The sequence below is a fragment of the Callithrix jacchus genome, chromosome 6 (assembly GCF_049354715.1).
Source record: "Callithrix jacchus isolate 240 chromosome 6, calJac240_pri, whole genome shotgun sequence".
Taxonomy (NCBI): domain Eukaryota; kingdom Metazoa; phylum Chordata; class Mammalia; order Primates; family Cebidae; genus Callithrix; species Callithrix jacchus.
In genome coordinates, this window is record NC_133507.1 from 46,747,060 (window position 1) to 46,768,082 (window position 21,023).

The 21,023-nt window shown below is 35.5% G+C and overlaps 1 protein-coding gene and 1 pseudogene across 18 annotated transcripts in view; both read left to right on the top strand.

The window, feature by feature from the left end:
* PDE1A (phosphodiesterase 1A) overlaps positions 1-21,023 on the top strand; it is a 531,703-nt gene that overhangs the window by 364,343 nt on the left and 146,337 nt on the right. The gene's annotated exons all lie outside the window — the stretch shown is intronic.
* Positions 1-21,023, top strand: part of LOC144576625 (dynein light chain Tctex-type protein 2B pseudogene) — a 128,753-nt pseudogene that overhangs the window by 97,920 nt on the left and 9,810 nt on the right. Inside the window, exon 1 of the transcript XR_013518851.1 lies at positions 1-21,023. This exon is cut by the window's left edge and continues 97,920 nt beyond it; it is cut by the window's right edge and continues 9,810 nt beyond it. The product of XR_013518851.1 is annotated as a dynein light chain Tctex-type protein 2B pseudogene (transcript).

Consider the following 21,023-nt stretch of genomic DNA (forward strand, 5'->3'; position numbering starts at 1 on the left):
AAAAAATAATTTCTGAAGAATGAGTGGATAAATAAATGCTTGAAAAATATACTCAAAGTAACATTATTTTCAAACTTATTAATGAAAATGATTGGAGAGACCACATGCATATAAAGACATTTTAATTTTGGCCATATAAATCTTGATATCATTCCACATTTTTCTGAAGACATTTAAACAGTTTTCTTTTTTCTTTTTTTTTTTTTAATTTTTTATTGGATTATAGGTTTTGGGGTACATGAGCAGAGCATGCAAGACAGTTGCGTAGGTACACACATGGCAGTGTGCTTTGCTTTTCTTCTCCCCTTCACCCACATTTGGCATTTATCAACTTAAACAGTTTTATAATTAAAAAGGTATACTTTAAAAGTTAATCAGGGAACATTAATTAGAATATTTTACTAAGCCATTCTATGATGATTTTTTTAAAGAATTTAAAGTGTTTATGGAAAATTCAGGGTCTAGATAAGAAAACATACCTTCCAGACCCCTGAGCCCTCATCTTTACACACTTGTTTTGGTATGCTTTTAACTCAGACAGTCTCAGAAGACATTTAGTTCTAAGAAAGTTAATCTAACTGAATAAAATTTACCATTTTCCCCAAGATTTCTTTTTAAAAAGCAGCTTTATTGAGGCATAATAAACATAGAATACCTTGCATGCATAAAGTATACATTTTGATAAGCTTGGATATATATTCATCAAATTGCTACTCCAATCAAGATCACAAAAATAGACATTAGCCCAAAAAGTTTCCATATGCTCTTTGAAAATTTCTTTGTTCCTTCTCTGGCCTCCTGGTCCCAGGTAACCACTTATCTGCTTTTGATCACTATTAATTCATTTCCATTTTCTAGAACTTTACATAAATGACATTCTTTTTGTCTTGTGGCTGCTGTTTCTTCTGCTGCTGCTACTGCTTTTTTCTTTAAGAAGCAGGTCTCACTATGTTGCCCAGGTTGGAGTGCAATGGTTATTCACAGATGCAGTTCTACTACTAATCAGCACAGGAGTTTTTACCTGCTCTGTTTCTAACCTGGTCCAGTTCACCCCTCCTTAGACAACCTGGTGGTCTCCCACTCCCAGGAGGTCACCCTATTGGCATAGTGATCCCAGAATTCCTGGATTCAAGCAATTGCCCTGGCGCAGCCTTCTGGTAGCTGGGACTACAGGAACTGACTTTACCCGGCTTCTAATTTCTTTTACTCAGTATAATTATTTTGAGACTCATTCATGACACTGTGTGTATCAATTATTCATTCATTAGTATTCCACTGGATTGGTATATCATAATTTGTTTATATTTCTATTGGTTTATGAACATTTGGTTTTGTTTTAGTCTATTTGGCTATTACAAATAAAGCTCTTATGAATGTTAATGTACAAATCTGTGTATAAACATATTGTGTTCATTACTTTTGAGTAACTCTCTAGAAATGGCATTGCTGGACTGTATAAGAAATGTGTATTTACCTTTAGAACATGCTGGGTTTTCCACAGTGACTGCTTCATTTTGTATTCTTATAATACATGAGTTTCAAGTTGCTCTACCTCATTGCCAGCACTAGGCATTCCCAGTCTTTTTAAATGAGTTACCTTTTAATACTTGATCAATTACATATTTTCATAGCTGATAATTACCCAAATGTACTTAAGTGGACTTCTTCATATTATCTCTCCTTAATAACCCACAAATGTTTCATCCTATATGCAAAAAAAGATTTAAAATCAATCAATAAATAAACTAGTGTTTATTATTATTATTATTATTATTATTTTTTTTTGAGATGGAGTTTTGCTCTTTTTACCCAGGCTGGAGTGCAATGGCACAATCTTGACTCACTGCAACCTCCGCCTCCTGGGTTCAGGCAATTCTCCTGCCTCAGCCTCCTGAGTAGCTGGGATTACAGGCACGTGCCACCATGCCCAGCTAATTTTTTGTATTTTTAGTAGAGATGGGGTTTCACCATGTTGACCCGGATGGTCTCAATCTGTTGACCTCGTGATCCACCCACATCGGCCTCCCAAAGTGCTGGGATTACAGGCTTGAGCCATAGTGTTTATTATTAGACATTGATAGCAGTAGAAGCCACACGGTTCTTTCCATCCCTCAATATGCTCATCAGTAAAGATCAGTACAGGTGAAATACCAAAGTGTATGGAAAACAAAATATGAAAAGAAAATAAAGTGCCAACTAGAACAAACTGAAGATGTCTTCTCTTACTGCTTCTATTCAATGTAGTCTGGAAATGCTAGCAAACTGCAACAAAACAGTAAAAAGAAAGAAAAATCTGGATTAGAAATAATTAAAACTGTTATTTGCAGAACATCTGATTACCTGTGTAGAAAATCTGAAGTAATTTAATTTTTAACACTTATAGAACTAATAAGTAAGTTTAGAAAGATAATAGGATACCTAACATTTACAATAGCAATAGATATTCTGAAAATTTTTAGGGTAAATCCGAAAAATGATGTGTAAGATCTATGTACTAAAAGTTTTAAAGCATTGCAGAAAGAAATGAAAGAAGTCACAAATAAATAGAGAGGTATACTATGTTTATGTCAAGACTCAAGATGTCAGTTCACACTGAACTGTTCTATAGGTTCAATATAACCTGCCATAATCTCAGCAGGTTTTTTTTTAATGTAAAAAGTTTATTCGAAAATTTATATGAAAATACCAAGAACCTGCAATTGCCAAAATAAATTTGTAAAAATGAACAAACTTAGAACGCTGACACTACCTGATTTCAAGATTGATTAAAAGCTACAATAATCAAGATAGTGTGGCCTCATTGGTATTAGGTAGAAAACAGAAAACTGTAATAAAGTGGAGTCCATAATTAACCCATATATATATATATACGTATATATGGACAATATTTTTTACACAAAGGTACAAAGGCAATTCAGTGGAGAAATAATAGCTTTTTCAATAAATGGTGCTCTCAGTAATTGGATGTCTATCTATATACAAAAATAAAATAAACTCCTAGCAGTATCTCACATCATTTATAAAAAATTAACTCAAAATGAATGATAGGCCTAAATGTAAAGCCTAAAACTACAAAACATATAGAAGAAATTACAAAAGAAAACCTTTGTGATCCTGAGTTAGGCAAATGTTGTTTAGAAATAACGTAAAACATATAATCTACAAAATTAAAAAAAGGTGATGGACTTTATTAGGTATTTAAAAACCACAAAGGTTTGCTCTTTGAAAGACATTGCACAGAGAATGAAAAGATGCCATGGACAGGGAAGAAATATTTGCAGACCATATATCTGAAAAAGGACTTATAAGAAGAATATATAAAGAACTCTCAAAATTCTATAAAAGAAAATAAAAAATTCCACTAAAAATGGGGAAAAAATTAAAAAGACACTTCTATCAAAGAGGATACATGAATAATAAGTAAGCACATGAAAAGATAACTCATAGCAGCAGAAGTATTCATCACTAGGGAAATGTAAATTAAAACCACAATGAGATACCACTACACATCTATTAGAATGACTAATTTCTTTTTTATTATGACCATTAAGCGTTGTCAGGAATGTGGAGGTACTAGAACTTACATAATGCTGTTGGGTATACAAAATAGTTCAGTCACATTGGGAAGAAGTTTGGAAGTTTCTTAAAAAGTTAAACTTATACCTAATAGGTATTTCAACCCTTTCACTCCTAGGTATTTATCCAAGAGAAATTAAATCATACAAGATACAGAGACTTACGTGTGAGTGTCCCTCAGCTAGGGAATGAATGAACAAATTGTGGTTCATCCATTCAAAAAAAAATAGTACTCAACAATAAAAAGAAACAAACTTCTGATAGAGACAATAACATGTGTTATTCCTAAAAACATTATTCTTGGGGAAAGAAGCCAGTCACAAAAGGCTACAAATGATATGCTTCCATTTATATGACATTTTAGAAAAGCAAAACTATAGGACCAGAAGTAGGAGGAGAATTGATGGAAAAGGCAATGATGCAGCTTTTAGGGGTGATGGAAATGTCCTGCATCTTCAGCTTAGTGATGGTAACATGACTATATACATTTGCTAAAATGTATTGATCTGTACACTTTAGAAAGATTATTTTTATTACATAAATTATACATCAATGAACCTGACTTTTAAAAATATATTTATGCACATGAAATAGTAAACAGAACTGATTTGTAGTAGAGAAAACCAGGACGTGCTGAAGGGGTCAGGAAAGTTTTTCTGGAGTAGGTTCACTTGAGTTTGGTTAGAGAGTTTCTATCTAAATAGGTGAAGCAGAGGAGTTAAGTCATACTATGAGTTAGGAAAAACTTAACTGCTATTCACAACATTTTAGTGGCTTAACAGAGGAATGATATATTTCTTGCCCGCATGGCAGTTCACTGCAACATTCAGGAAGCATTCTTCCCACGGATGAGGCAGGATATCAAACCTAGAGTGTAGGTTGTTGTCATCCTCCACTGTGTCTTCTATATCTGGCCTGGAGATAGGAGAAGAAAGATATGGAAGCAGAGCACTTATGTGGCAGATGGAGTGGGAGATTTTGGAGGACAGGCATAGAAATTGAATATATCATTTCTGCCGGCACTCTATTGGCCAGAACATGGTCACATGGCCTTGTTTATCTGCAAAAAGCACTGGGAGATCTAGTTTAAGCTGGGTTCCTAGAAGAAGGAAATGAGTTTGGTGAGCAAATAGCAATGACTCTGCCACAGGTGGGGCAATGTGAAAGTGAGATGTGCAGCGAGGGAGAAGTAAGGAGTTCAGTTTGGCTTAGGAAGCTGGTAACATTGGTGAGGGAATATGGCAGAAACTAAAGGAGGACATGAAATGTCAATCTATACTGTGTGTAGGGGAATAAATTGGCATTAAATACGTTGCAACATAGGATAATACTTGCCTATCACTCAAAGATATACTGAGGATGAAATAGAATAATATATTCAAGCTGTCTCTCAAGGCATATAAAGCACTAAATGGGTATATGACACATTTTGTATTAATCTGAAAATAAAAAGTTGCTACAATTGCAAAGCATTTCTTTCTTTTTCAATGATTTCCCTTCGAAGTTCAAAGTTTTTCCAATAACTTTTGACCTTTGCTATTTCCTCCACAGACCGCTGAAGGAATAGTTATTTCCTTTGCCTATCTCATTCTCCTCTAAAGAGAAGATATTAATAAGTTATTAACTATAAAGGAAAGGAAACCACAGGATTTCTTAGAACACTTCTTTTCATTCCTGCTGTGTTGTAGCTAAGCTATATAGTGTTACCATCTGTGCTAATAAAAATAACAATCATGTGCACAATGGTGAAGTGAATGATAGATTCATTTTTGGAAAGATGAAATTAAGCCCTGCTTTTGTCTCTTCTTTCTGCAGATTTCATTTCTGCCTTATCCATATTTTCTGCTTATCTTTAGCATGTTCCTTGTGCCTTGCCTCAATTACTCTGATAACTCTGTCTCTTCCCTTAGGGCTGTCTGCCAACTACTCACTTCTAAAACCAATTTGATGTTTTTTATTGCATTGGCATTCTCTCCCTTCCTCTTTTTCACATTACCTTCGTGATGCCTTTGAATATTGTTTTAACTATTTTATTGAGTTCCAAGGCAACTTTTCCACCATACTTGAGTTATTCACATCAATCACATGCAGTTTTTTCACTTCTCCCTGTCTTTATGTCAGAAACATTGTTAAAATTGTTGTTTCGATATTTTCCATCAATTGTATTTCATGCATATTTTACCTGACTGCATATATCTGAAAAATAAGGTTTTCTTCATCAATTTATTCTTCTCACCCTTCAAACAACTCCTCATGTAATTTTGACTGAAATAACATATTTGATATTCAAATTAAATAAACTTACTTTTTCTCATCTTTTATATTTTTTGATCAGAGATCAAGGATACAGTAAATGCTTTATAGGCTTAAAAGATAATTGTGACGTCACCAGTAGGAAGCTGGCCTTTAAGTTTCTTCTAATACTTTGGGTACTTATTTGTTTTATTTTTTATTTTCTAGATGCCACATTTCATTGATAAAAATGGAGATGTGTTAAGTTTTGGTTAGGTAAAAGTACAATAAAGTATATTTTTGCATATGTAATTACCCATGATTGTGGAATTATAATGATAGTATGCTTAATGTTATTTTCCATTTTGTCACAATTTATTGTTTCAATATAAACACAACACATTGATTTTTTATTATTTAATATAACTTTAGAAGGAAAAAATGTGGTTATGCAAAATAAAGGGATAGTTAATAGGTCTGGTCTCCTTTCAGAATTAATGCAATTGAGCCTCTTAAATAAAGAATTAGATCCAACTTTTTACATAAAAGAAAAACCTCAAACTCATGAAGCAAATTCTTTTTTTTCCTTATGTGAACCTCTTTGTCACTTATTTTTTTAAAGATAGACTAATGCTATTTCGTAATTTACTAATAGATATTTACCTAGCATTTAGGACAAGTTGCAGAAATAAGGACATAGGTAAGATAAGGGCATAAATACTATTCCAATTTAAAATGGAAAAATAAACATGGAAGATTTCTCAGCATGTATATGTGCTTTGACTAAGCTGAATTTTAATCAGTGTTAGAGATTTATAGGTTGCCTACTATACTTTACAAGTAAAGAAACATATATTTTGCCTTCAACTAAATATAAAAAAGCATTGGGTTGTTTCAAACACTGTTATACTTTATAACTCACGTTATAATTCTAAAAAAGATAAAAAACACACAATTGGATGAAAATGAAAAACTTTTACATCATTATTGTTTAAAGTTTAAAAAACTAAGCTTGACCAAATTATACTTTTTATTGTAATTTATCAATTTATTCTGTAGCTATTTTGTCAATTTCTAGATCATTTTATTTTATTTTATCCTTTAAAGTATTCTGCCTTGTTAAAAGTGAAGGGGGAGAAAAGATGACCCACATATGGATTTAGTTAATTTATACTTTTTTATACCACGATTTGCTTTATAAATTTTTCAGTGACTTTAAATTATATGTCAGACTTTTAAAAAGAGATTTATAGCAATGCATTTTATTTGGCACTTCCATATTTAATATATTTTTAGCAATTTAAAAGTGATGATTTGTACAAACCACTTCCATCTTTATTGTGCTAAATAAAAACAATTTATCTTATATTGCTTCCATAATTGATTTCCTCATAGCATCACACTTGAAAGAAAAACCTTTTTATGCTTCTTAGTTATTATATATGTTACGTGTAGTATTTCTTTCTGAGCGCTCTAAGTTGGATGTGATTTTGTTCTGATTTAGCCTATAATTAACTTGTGCAGAATAGTATTGTTAACAAGGCCTGCCATAATAAAAAAAAGTAATTTTCCCAGTGGACATTATTTTTCAAATTCAATTTTCATATAACTGTCAACGTCTTATGTTCAAAAACAATTATGTTTAGTTTTTTTGAGGGAGCTCTATATAGTTTTTCATGATTGTACAGTCCTACCAGCAATGTACAAGGGTTTTCTTTCTTCACGTCCTCTCCAACAACTTGTCATCTTTCATCTCTTTTGTTATTTTAGTCTTTGTTTTTGTTTTGAGACAGTCTGTATCTGTTGTTCAGGCAGGAGTTCAGTGGCATGATATAGCTCACTGTAGCCATAGACTCCTAGTCTCAAGTAGTTCCCCCACCTTAGTTTCCCTGGTAGCTAGGACTGCAAGTGTAAACCATGATTCCCAGTTAACATTTTTTTTTTTTTAAGTAGAGATGGGATCTTTTTATGTTGCCCAGAGTGTTTTCATGTTTTTGATAGTAGCCATTCTGATAGGCTTCTGGTGATATCTCATTCTGGTTTTAATTTGCATTTTCCTAATAATTGGTTATTGTCTTACTGTGTTTTGGGCTGCTCTAACAGAATACCACAGACTGAGTAATTTATAATGAACAGAAATTCATTGTCTCACAGTTCCGGAGGCTAAAAAGACAAAACTCAAGAGGCTAGCATCTGGCAAGAAACTTCTTGCTGCATCACCCCATGGTGGAAGGTCAAGAGGGGGCGAGAGTAAAAGCACATTCCTCCTTTATAAGGAATCCACTCACACAACAGAAACCCATTCCTGTGAGAACAACATTAATGCATTCATGAAGGCAGAGCTCTCCTGGCCTAATCACCTTTTAAAGGTCCCACCCTCTAATACTTTTATAATGAGATAATTAAATTTCAAAATGAACTTGGGAGGAGACAAACGTTCAAACCATAGCAGTAATGTTGGGCATTTTTTATATATCTGTCGCATTGTATGTCTTCTTTGGAGAAATGTCTATTCAGGCCCCTTGCCCATATTTTAATCAGGATGTTTTCTTGCTATTGAGTTGTTTAATTTCCTTCTATATTACGAATATTAACCACTTAACAAATACATGCTTGTAAATATTTTCTCCCAATTGGTAGTTTCTCTCTTCACTCTGCTAATTGTAGCTTTGCTATGCAGAAACTTTTTAGATCGATGTAATCCTGTTTGTCTACTTTTTCTTTTGTTGCATGAGCTTTTGGGGTAACATAAAAAAATCAATACCCAGACCAACGTTGCATAGTGTTACCTCTGTGTTTTCAGAGTAGTTTCACAGTTTTGGGTCGTACATTTCAGTCTTTAATCCATTTTGAGTTTATTCTATAAAGGGTGAGATAAGGATCCAATGTCATTCTTTTTCTGCATTTTTTTCAATACTTCTTATTGAAGAGACTATCTTCTTTCCATTGTATTCTTGCACTTTTGTCAAAAATTAATTGACTGTAAATGTTTGAGTTCATTTATTAGTTCTTTCTTCTATTCCATTGGCAAATGTGTCTTTTTTTATGCCAGTCCCATGCTGTTTTAATTACTATAGATTAATATGATAGTTTGAAATCAGGTGGTGGGGTGTCTTCAACCTTGTTCTTTTTGCTCAAGATTGCCTTTGTGTATGAGTGAGTGAGTGTGTGTTTGTGTGTGTGTGTGTGTGGTTTCATATGAATTTTAGAATTATTTTTTCCTATTTCTGTGGAAAAATGACATTGTAATAACAAAAACTATATGGAGATTCCTCAAATAACTAAAAATAGAGTTACCATATAATCCAGCAATTCCACTTCTGTGTATGTATCCAAAGAAATTGAAATCAATATGTCAAAGAGGTATCTGCACTCTCATGTTCACTACAGCATTATTCACAATAGCTAAGTTATGAAATCAACCTAAATGTACATTATTCAATGGATGGATAATGAAAATGTAGTGTATATATATATACAGTGGAATACCACTCAGTCTTAAAAAGGAAGAAAATTCTGTCATTTGTGGCAAAACAGATGAACCGTGAGAGCATTATGCTAAGTGAAATAAGCCAGGCAAAGAAACTTATTAAAGAATAAGTTTCACTTATGTATAGAATCTAAAACAATTGAACTCAAAGAAACAAATAGTAGAATGGTGGTTACTAGAGGCTGGGGTGGATGATATGAGGAGATACTGTTTAAAGAATATAAAGTTTTAGTTAAAGGAAAGGAAAAAGTTTTTGAACTCTATTGCAGAGTATGATGACTGTGGTTCAAAATAGGGTATTGAATATTTTTAAATTGTTAAGATAGTAAATTTCAGATGTTCTCATCACAAAACAATAGTAAATGTTTGAGGCAATGCATATGTTAAGTAGCTTGATTTACTCATTGCACTTTGTATACCTATATCATAATATCACTTTTACCTCATAAACATGTACAATATTATTTGTCAATTTACAATATAACAAAAATAATTATCTACTTTTAAGATAGTAAATACAACAACAATAATACATCACTTTAATCATTAGAGAATAAATTTTAGATGTGTAAAGCTTAGCAAAAATTTTAGATTGTTTGATTTTTATAAACTTTATAATCTCTTTATAGAGCTATTGATAATCTCTTGCAATTTGTAGGATTTCCAAAGTGTTTTCTGAATTCAGAGGCATACAATACTGAATTTTAGACCATGACAGAAACTTGGAATTAACTTAGAGCAGGGGTCAGCAAACTATGGTTCATGGACTAAATCTGGTTAGCAGTCTCTTTTTATAAATAAAGTTTTATTGGAACACAGGCTCATTTATTTATGTATTATTTGTAAGGGTAAAGCTGAAAGTATATGCCTTGCAAGGCCTGTATTTTGCCCTTTAAAGAAAAAAATGGCTTATTCACGATATAGAGGAAAAACTTACTTAACAAAAGGGGAAGTTGAGGCACTCAGAGATTAGTCGCTCTCTCATTTTGAATTTCCCCAAAAATAGACTCTGAAAAAAAAGATTCAAATTCAACTTGTTTATTGTGAAAGTAGCCCCAACAAACTTCAGTAGAGGATTGGGGAAGAGAGACAAGGCAGGAAGGAAGCCAATAATGTCAGTTTTATTAGCCATTCCCTTAACTTTATTAGCCATTCCCTTAACTTTCTCCCTCTCTTTGGCCTTCCTATTCTTTGAGACACAATATTATTGAAATTAGGCCAGTTAATAACCCTAGAATGGCCTCTAACTGTTCAAGTAAAAGGAAGAGTCACAGGTCTCCCACTTTAAATCATAAGCTAGAAATGACTAAGTTTAATGACGAAAGCAGGTCGAAAGCCGAGACAGGCCAAAAGCTAAGTTTGTCTCTTATGCCAAACAGTTAGCCTAGTTGTGAATGCAAAGGAAAAGTTCTTGAAGGAAATTAACAGTGCTCCTCTACCGAAAACATGAATGATAAGAAAGCAAAACAGCTTTATTGCTGACACGGGAAAGTTTTAGTTGTCTGGATAGAAGATAAACCAGTCACAACATTCCCTTAAGCCAAAGCCTAATCCAGAGCAAGGCCCTGACTCTCTTCATTAATGTGAAGACAGGAGAGGTGAGAAAGCTTCAGAAGAAAAATTGTGAAGCTAACAGAGGCTAGTTTGTGAGGATTTTAATAGACGCCCTCTTCATAACATAAAAGGTCAAGATGAAGCAGCAAATACTGTTGCAAGAGCTGCAGCCATTTATCCAGAAGATAGAAGTAAGATCATTGATGAGGTGGTTTCATTAAACGACAGATTTTCAGTGGAGATGAAACAGCCTAATAATAGAAAAGATGCCATCTAGTACTTTCATTACTAAATAGGAGACGTCAATGCCAAGCTTCGAAGCTAGACGTTGACTTCTCAAAGCCTCAAAGGATAGGCTGACTCTATTGTTAGGGGCTAATGCAGCTGGTGACTTTAAGGTAGAGCCAATGCTCATTTACCATTCTTAAGAAGAAAGTGACAGAGCTTTTCTGCCTGTGCTCTAGAAATGGTATGCCCAAGCCTAGATGACAGCACGCCTGTTTACAGCATGGTTTACTAAGTATTGCAAGCACACTGTGGAAACCCGTTGCTTAGAAAAAAGATTTCATTTCAAATGTTACTACTCATTAATAATGCACCTAGTCACACAAGAGTGCAAATGGGATATATAAATTAATGTTGCCTTCGTGCCTGCTAACAATACATCCATTCTGCAGCCCCATGGATCAAGGAGTAACTTTGACTTTCAAATCTTATTATTTAAGAAATATTTCTCGTAAGGCTATAGCTGCCATTGATAGTGATTCCTTTGTTGGATCTTGGCAAAGTAAATTGAAAGCATCTGGAAAAGATTCATCATTCTAGGTGACATTTAATGATTCCTGAAGGGAAGTCAAAACATCAACATTAACAGGAATTGGAAGATGTTGATTCCAACCCTCAAGGATGACTTTGAGGGTTTCAAGACTTCAGTGAAGATGTTGTAGAAAAAGTAAGAGAACTAGAATTAGAAGTAAAGCCTGAAGATGTAGCAGAATTGCTGCAATCTCATGTTAAAACTTAAGTGGAGAAAGAATTGCTTCTTATGCATGAGCAAAGAATGTGGTTTCTTGAAATGGAATCTACTCTTGATGAAGATGCTATGAACATTGTTGAAATAACAATGAAGAATGTAGAATATTACAAAAGCTTAGTTGGTTAAAAAAAATCTTAGTTGGTAAAGCAGCAGCAGGGTTTAAGAGGACTGATTTCAATTTTGAAAGAAGTTGTGCTGTGGGTCAAATGCTATCAAACAGGGTTGCATGCTACAGATAAATATTTTATGAAAGAAGTAATCAGTCAATGTGACAAACTTGATTGTTGTCTTATTTTTAAGAAACTGGCACAGCTACCTCAACCTTCAGCAACCGCCACTCTGATCAGTCAGCAAGCAGACCATCAACACAGAGGCAGAACCCTTTATCACCAAAAAGATTACAACTTGCTGAAAGGCTCAGATGATTGGCAGCATTTTTTAGCAATGAAGTATTTTCAGTTAAGTTATATATATTTTTATACATAATGCTATTTCGCACAAGAGACTACAGTGTAGTATAAACATAACTTTCATATGTACTGGGAAACTGAAAAATTTGTGACTCACTTTATTGTGACATTTGCTCTATTGCAGTGATCTGGAACTAAGCCCACAGTATCTCTGAGGCATGCCCATAATTGTTTGAGGGCTTTTCATGGGGGTATTAATTCTATTGCAATCTGTCTTCCCATGTTCAGGGGCAGAAGAGCTTCAAAAGCCAGAGAAAGAAGTCAGATAAAGAGACTCAATAACTGCAGTTGCCAGTTGGGCTGGCATGTATTGAAATATTAAGGGCTAAGTTATTATGGGTGTTTGCTATAATCCAACCTGCCACTATTAATATCCACTGATGCCTCAGTTAATTTCACCCCATCTTGCTATATAATCTTCTAGGTGGCAAGAGATAACAATTTCTTTTAAAAACCCAACAACTTAGTACAGGAGAACTAATGATAGATTTTGTAGTCCTTACTGCTGCAATTAATCTTAAAACTAGAATTAATAATCATCATGCCTCTCCTCTGTTACTAATTCTAGATTCCTCTCATCCTTGGCCAGTACTTCTGTAGGTGTAGGTTGTTTGTCATACGGGTAACAAAGACTTTCATCCTAAGGGGTCTGAGCACCTGGTTACTATGACCTTTTCAGATAGAGGTTGCTGTAATTGTTTGCCCATGGTTATCACTAGGTTTGAGGGCATCAAGAGCTCCTCAGTGAGTCCCCTGAATTCTAAGACATACTGCTTGTTATCACTTTGCATTAATCCTTCCCTCTCCTCATTATGATTATGATTTATTATTTGTGTCAGCATACTTACTCATTTATATTTTCCTTCTAATATGTCAGGATCAGGATAACAAAATGATCAGGTAGCAGCCATAGTTCAGTAGAATCCTTACTCTATCCTCCCTTGTAAATACATGCCTGCACCACTGCCACATTTTGGAAATCAAATGTGTCTTTTGCAGCTGAGCTGAAAGTGGAACATGGGAAGCACACACCACCCAAGTGGGTCACTTGGAGATATAATAAAAGGGCATCTTAGTTTGACCTTTTGGTTCTGAGAGCCATGTATTCCACCTATTACAGCACCATATAGTAGCCACTGGCATTTAAAGGATACTATCCAAATCCCACAGGATGGCAGTGGTATCTACAGACTGGTTTGTTTACTTGTGCCTTTAAGAAACGAATCCAATATTCTGTCAGGCTGGTAGATTTGGGATAATGCAATATATTGTAAAATGAATGATATTTCACAGTCATTTACATTTCATCATCTTTCCTTTGCTGTAATATAGGTTCTTTAGTTCAAGGAGGTGTCATACACCATCTTGTGATGATAAATCTCCCATTTTTCAGGCCCTTGGATAGTATTGCTAGATGAGACACTTAGAAAAGGTAAACCCATATCTAAAATATTTATTGCTCCCAATAGTGAAAAATCACTGCCCTTTCCAGGTAGAAAAAGGTCAGATCAGATATTATCAACTTGCAACCAAGCTGCAAGTTCATCTCTGATTATGAGAATTCAGTCATTTGACAGAGGAAGTAGCTTGAACAGTTTTGTAAGAGACAGCCCATACGGGCGGGCCCGGACGCAGCCCGTTCCTGCCCAGCAGGCGGTGCGCAGGCGCGGGCAGGCGGTGGCGACGGGAGCTAGCGGGCGTCAGCGAGGCGGGAGGCGGCCTGTCGCCCTGGAGACGCTTTCCCGGCTGCTGGCCGCCGCCACAGCCCCCCCCCACCCCCCCGGGCCTTCGCCGCGAGCCGCGCCCGCACCGAGAAGCCCAGCCGTGGCCGCACCTGCCGCGGTGTCCTCGGTGGGCAACGTGGTGTCTGAGGCTGAGAAGAACTCAGCGGAGCCCGAGAACACCTATATTCTGCGGCCTGTTTTCCAGCAGAGGTTCAGGCCCTCTGTGGTTAAAGACTGCATCCATGCTGTGCTCAAGCAGGAACTGGCAAACGCTGAATATGCTCAGGAAGAGATGCCGCAGCTCACAAAACATTTATCAGAAAACATTAAAGATTAAATTAAAAGAAATGGGGTTTGAACGATACAAAATGGTGGTGCATGTAGTGATTGGAGAACAAGGAGGTGAAGGAGTATTCATGGCTCCTCGCTGTTTCTGGGATGCTGACACTGACAACTACACTCATGATGTTTTCATGAATGACAGTTGATTCTGCGTTGTAGCAGCATTTGGCTGTTTCTACTACTGAATAAATCTTTGAAAAGCTAGGAAAAGATGTGACCATGAAGAAACCTGATCTTTTTAATATTGTTAAATATCTTGACGAAATAAAGATGTTAGTAGTTTGACAACAACAACAACAACAAAAAAATAAAGAGCCCGTACATAGCCTACATCCACGTCACAGTAATTATTCATTTCATGGACCATTACACAACAAGTGTAGTAGCCAAGAAAAACAAAAACAACTCTTTCTACTAGACACGTAATTCTATCCATTTGTTTGTTCACTGCATCTAATTCAGAGGACATTTATACAAGAGGCGAAGATCTACATACTTTGTGCCTACTTCTGTAATTCCACTGTTTCTTCTCTAGACATTGTCATCCTTAGTCTTCCAATCTTGCTTTTTTCAAAGCCACTTACCAAACATTCAAGTCATTTGCAGCTGCTCAGTAGTCCCTATATATCCTTCTCTTGAATATATATTCTTCCCCTGCACAACTGATGGTTAAATACACTGCTTAAAGCTCTGCCCAATGCGAGGATTTGTCCATACTATTGTTTTTCAGGGCTATCACTGAGTGAGGAGTTTTCAGCCTCCAACAATTTATTGCAATGGCCTATCAATGAACCAAGTCCAGGTTTTACCCTAGCTCCATTAGCTGGTCATATGGAACCTCCCATGATGCCGTAAGTATGAAAAAGGTGTCAATGAAACATGGAAGTCTAGTCTACCTGTTCCTAAAGCTTAATGCTGTCAGCATGTTTGGTATATTAGGCTTTATCTTTTTGACATCCAGCTCACCTGATGAGCTGATCAGTGAATAGTATGAATGGGGCAGAACTGACTTTAAAATCTGAAAAGGCCATGTTAATGGTCATGTTTCTTTCTTGGTGCTAGATGTGCGAAGTATAATAATTTCTTCTTTACCTTGGGGCATATGTCCCAGACAACTGAACTACTACAAACTTCCCCAATGTGATACACTCCTGAGTTAGGAGGATTTATCTCCCACTATCTGTCTGACATATGTCACAGTATGGTTGTCCTTATTGCTAGCTGCCGCTCAAGTTTGAGTAGTATGCTAACATCAAAACAATGCACTGGTTTGACTTTCTGAAGGATGTCCAAGTGATCAAGTTCCCTTCCAACTATTTTGTGTTGGACAGCAAGGAAGTTAACAGTCTTGGTATATTATCAAGAATACATTGTTCTGCAACCACGTGAACCTGAACTGCTTCTTATTCTTCTTTCTGATAGGTATGGAAAAATATTTATCAGTTCAGTAGTTGTATACTCTGTATCAGAGGCTCTCTTACTCTGCTGTAGAACAGATATAGCACATTTAGCACAGGAACTGCAAATGAAGCTGTTGGTTCATTAAATTTTTAGTATTTGACTGTCATGTGCCATGTTCTGGGCTGTTTTTGCAGGTCCAGAGTGGTGAATTAATTTGGGATATGATGGAGATGACCATCCTTCAGCTTTAAGTCATTGATGGATGATTCAGCTTTAAGTCATGAAATTTCTGCCATTTCATCTAGGATGGCACATTGCATTTGAATTACATTCCTGGCAAGAGAAGAGGAAGCAGTACTAAGGACTTGTACTTGGTCTCTCCTACCATAGTGGATCGTATACACCTCAGTTATACCACAAATGAAGTGAGGGCATAGGACATTCATATACCAGTCAAGGCATGATTCTGGAAGCATAGCCGCATGCATAGGCAGAGTGCGCTCTGTGATACAGGGAGAGTCCTCAGCTAGAGATTTAAGTGCTGGATGTTGGAGGTAGAAGAGACATGGACTGAAATGGTAAAGGCTGAACAGATATGGCCACGGCACTGACAGCATCTTTTGTAAGTGACACCTAATGTCTTAGTGTATGTGAAGTAGAATGGAAACAAGAGCACAGGCTTTTTGACTTGTTTGATGATCCTACATTAGACTGTTACTTTCACATTTGTCCTTAGGGAACATTGTTTAGTTTTCCCTTATTTAAAAGTGGCATTTATAAAAATGAGCCCAGATCCAATTTAATGATCAAAACTCCTCTTTGTTGCCAGCCCAAGGATAAAGATTAAAAAATAGCTTTTGTCTTTTTCTCCATTGAACTCAGGAAATGGAGTTTAATAAGCAAATGGGTGGGAGGAAGAAGAGGAAAAGAGGGCTAATAAGATTTTTTTTTTCACTAATGGAAAAGATCAAAACCAAGGAAAGACAGTGGAAGCTTTGTGTAATAAGTAACAGTTTTTATAACCCTGTAGATTCCGAAAATTACTTCATAGTTAACCAGTGCCATGGCAGAATATACATCATAACATATCATATTAGTCAGCATTCTCCAAAGAACAGAGCCAAGAGGATATATTTGTGAAGAGATTTATGATAAGGAATAGCCTACGTGATTATGAAGGCTGAGAAATCCCAAAATTTGCTTTCTGTAATTTGGAGACCCAGGAAAGCAGGTGATGTAATTTCAGTCCAGGTCTGAATGCCTGAGAATCAGAGGAGCCTATGGCACAAATCCTTGATCAATGTCAGAAGACTGATGTTCTAGCTCAATTAGAAAGGCAAAAAGAAAACAAAGGGTGAATTCCTTCTTCTTCTATCTTTTTGTTCTATCCAGGCCTTCAATTCAACATTAGTGAGGGCAACCTATTTTGCTAGGCCCACAAATTTAAATACTAATCTAATTGGGAAATACTCTCACAGCATATCCAGAAATAATGTTAAATCTGAGGACTCTATGTCAAGTTGATACAAAATTAATCATCACATGCATTCAGTGGCTTGTGGGATAGATTTTAGAGCCTCCAAAGGCAATTTTGCTAGGTGTTCTTCATGTCAAGATTAGTGTGCTCTTTATTAGTCAGCCTCGTTTTTCTTAGGCAATAGGTCATAGGCCACTCATTGCTAAAAATACTAAATGGAAAATTCTAGAAATAATTCAGAGATTTTACATTGTATGCCATTCTGATTTGTGTGATGAAATATTTTGTTGTTCAACTTTGTCCTGCCAGGGATATAAATCATTCCTTGGTCCAGTGTAGCCATGCTATGGACCTTAGGGAAAGGTGTATATATATATATATATATATATATATATATATATATATATATCTGTATCTATGTCTATATCTGTATCTGTATCTATATCCATATAACTATATCATCTATCTACAAGTAGGGTTTCCCCAGTAGTAGCCACATATGCTCAGACATAAAATTATTTGCAAAACCAAATGTACTTTCTTCAGTTCACCCTAGTTGATAAGTCAAGAGTGTGCCTTGACTTCACCCCCACTGTCCTATATGTATGACAGTTGGGAGAGATGTATCGAAACTAAGAAAAAGATGATAGAAATCTACAGTGTGGCATTGGGGCACAGCAGCCCAGAGAGCCCAAGGTGAGCTCAAAAGCAATCCCAAACCTCAAATCAAGGCAGTATACTTTTAGTTAGTGTTTTTTGGTCTCATTCCATGGACTCTTATGTATTCCACATGCCTTTGTTTAAGCTTACCATTGATATATTTTTAGTTTCTGTATACTGATTAGTATTAAAATTGAAAGCTTGAAAGCATTACCTTGCTTAAATTCAACCAATTGTGAACTCAGAGTGTTATGTTTTTCATGTGTTCCCATATTTAAGTTACATAATGAATAAATTTCTAGTATCTAGCAAGCCACATTTGTATGACTAGACTATGGTGGACTTCTTTCTAATGCTCAAATATTGGAAATGTGACCAATAAATTCTAATTTCTTTTCCTTATAAGGAATCAATAGTTAGCAACCTCCAGGTTCTGCATTTTTATAGTTCTTATTCAGTAATATTAAATAAACGTTTTTCTCTTTCTATGTATATATATATATAATTCAAAAATAGGACTTTAGTTAATTTTACAAAGAGACAAATTTGTAAAGTTTTAAGTTATTTTAAAAGTAGACATTTTAGCCCTCAGTCTGAATGACTGACCATCAGAATAATGTCAGGGGACTCGTTTAAAATTCTGAAATTAAGATGTAGTCATATCCCTGAAGAATATGAATCTATAGGTCCCAGTCAGGGCCTGGAAATTGGTGTGTTATAAACTCTCCTAATAATTCTGACCACTCTTTAGATTTAAGAAAACATCTGTGAAGAAAACATTTATTTGACTTTAAGAGGTTTGTCTACCATTACCAATTAAAACACATTATGACCGTCTGATAGTAGATAGGTGACTTCCATTTTTTAAAATTTCTGTTACTCAATTTACAAAGTAGAGATAAGACTACCTTTTATTTTGATTGGTTTCTTTTGGTTGCAATAAGCAGAGACTCAACAAAGTTACCTGAAATTGCCTACGGAAAACTGGGCTCTCAGCTCTAGGCACTGCCTCTCCTTCTCTCATGGGCCAAAGGACCCTCTTTGCTGGCATTTCTGTTTCCTTTTGTTCCCTTATAGCTTTGATTTCTCATGACATCTTATGACCCTGATGCACCTCATGGTTCACCTCTGTAAGCACTCTTGCATCTTTACCTGCCAGTATTAACTGCTCATTAAAGGTTATGGGTGTTTTTTTCCTTCAAATATGTGTTAGCAAATGAACAATTTTGGTACCAAGTGAGAGGAAAAAATGTAGGTCATTAATACTGAAGTAACTGAAATGTTCAGAGTAATAATGTTGCAGAATTGCTGTTCTCTGAAGATTTTTAAAATCAAAGTGTGACTTTTTTCTTAATTTATTTTATAATATTTCTTTAGTTAAAATAAATTCTAAAGTTAAAATTGTAACATAGAATTAACAGTTATCAGTTACCCTCTGTAAGAATTCTTTAAGAATGATGAGTTAAGAACACTGGGTCTTCTAGAAAGAACGATGGATCAAGGATAAAATTCTTCTTCAGAAGGTAATCTTATCCCTTATACATACAAAGAATATCCAATGATATGAATATTTCAAAAAGAAGAATATCTTTTGCCTTTATCATGGAGACATTTGTTTCCAAATTGGCAATACTATTTTATAGATCATGCTATACTACTAGACTTCTTTTTTAAAACTAAGATATATGTCATTTTTGAAATTACAAGTAACAGTCATGCTTCCTGAGCATCTGTTTCACCTCCCAATGATGCAAAAGGATATTTAGGGGAGGGGAAACACAATGAATATATTTATACTCCAAATTGCCTACAAATGTTATTAAAAACAATTTTAAAAACATTCCTTGAATGTCAGAAATGAAATTTTATGAATAGGCACATAATTTTCTCCAAAATTCAGCAGTGCCCTTTCAGTAGACCCTAGCACTGTCCTTATCCAGGACTTTGTCATTCTTCTGTGTTTGTACCGCAGCAACTTATTTCGTACTTGTTTCCTCATCCCTATGTTCCACTCATTCCACCTTATGCTGTAAACAGTTGCTGGATTAGGTTCCAAATTAAACAAATTCTCTTAGTCTCCCATGTTCCCAGAGGGAATTGGTATATTTTTCTGCAGAAAACTTAAGGCCCCTAGCCACAGAAATAAATAGTTACAACCAGAGCCTCAAAGAGTTGACAATCCAGAGGCAGTACAGTCATGTAAACACCTAATCATACCAGTGTGAATAAATATGAAAAAGATATGCAATATGTGCAATACTGTTGCCAGAGGGGTGATTAACACTGTATCAGTAGGTCAGGAAGGATCTCACAAAGAAGAAAACATTTGATCTAGTTCTTGAAGATGGACTAGAAGTTTTCCAGAGTCTTGAAGACTGACTAGTACCTGCCAGAGCAGGTGTAGGCATGCTGAGAAATTTCCTTAGGAAATATCTGAAAGCAGTTGGGAGCCTGAAGAGTTTAATATTGATTGAATGTGTGGTTTTTTTTAAGATCAGTGGTAGTGTACATGAAGGATTGCTTAGGCAGGGCAAGAGGTTTGGAGGGTCTAGAAGGAGGGTGGACCAGTTAGTAGACTGAATTATTAGTCCAAGCAAAAGATGGTCAGGATCAGAGCTAACATTGTGGCTGCAGGAAAGAAGAGGAAAGTTTAAATATATGAGCTATGGTGGAGAATCAGTGGCATTTAGTGTCTAAGTGTACATGATGAGTTAGTGTAAGTGTGAAGTCTGAGATCAGATGGAAACCACATTTCTAGCTTGCAGGACTGGGTAAATGCTGGTGCCATTTATATAAAATGCAGTGTAGGTGGGAAAGAACAGATTTGGGGGAAAATTCATGAGCTTCAGCTGAGGTTATAGAAGGTGAAGTTACTGGTTAAAGTTCTAAACAGAGAACTCATGTAGGAAGTGCTGATAGGTGGCAGTAGATTTTCAGGGGCATGCAGACTAAAATGAGAAGAGAAGCAGCAAGAGATCCCCGGGGAACACTCTCATCTAAGCAGAAGGATGAGAAAGGAAACAGTAAAAGGCTCTACAAATGAGAGACCAGATTGGAGCAA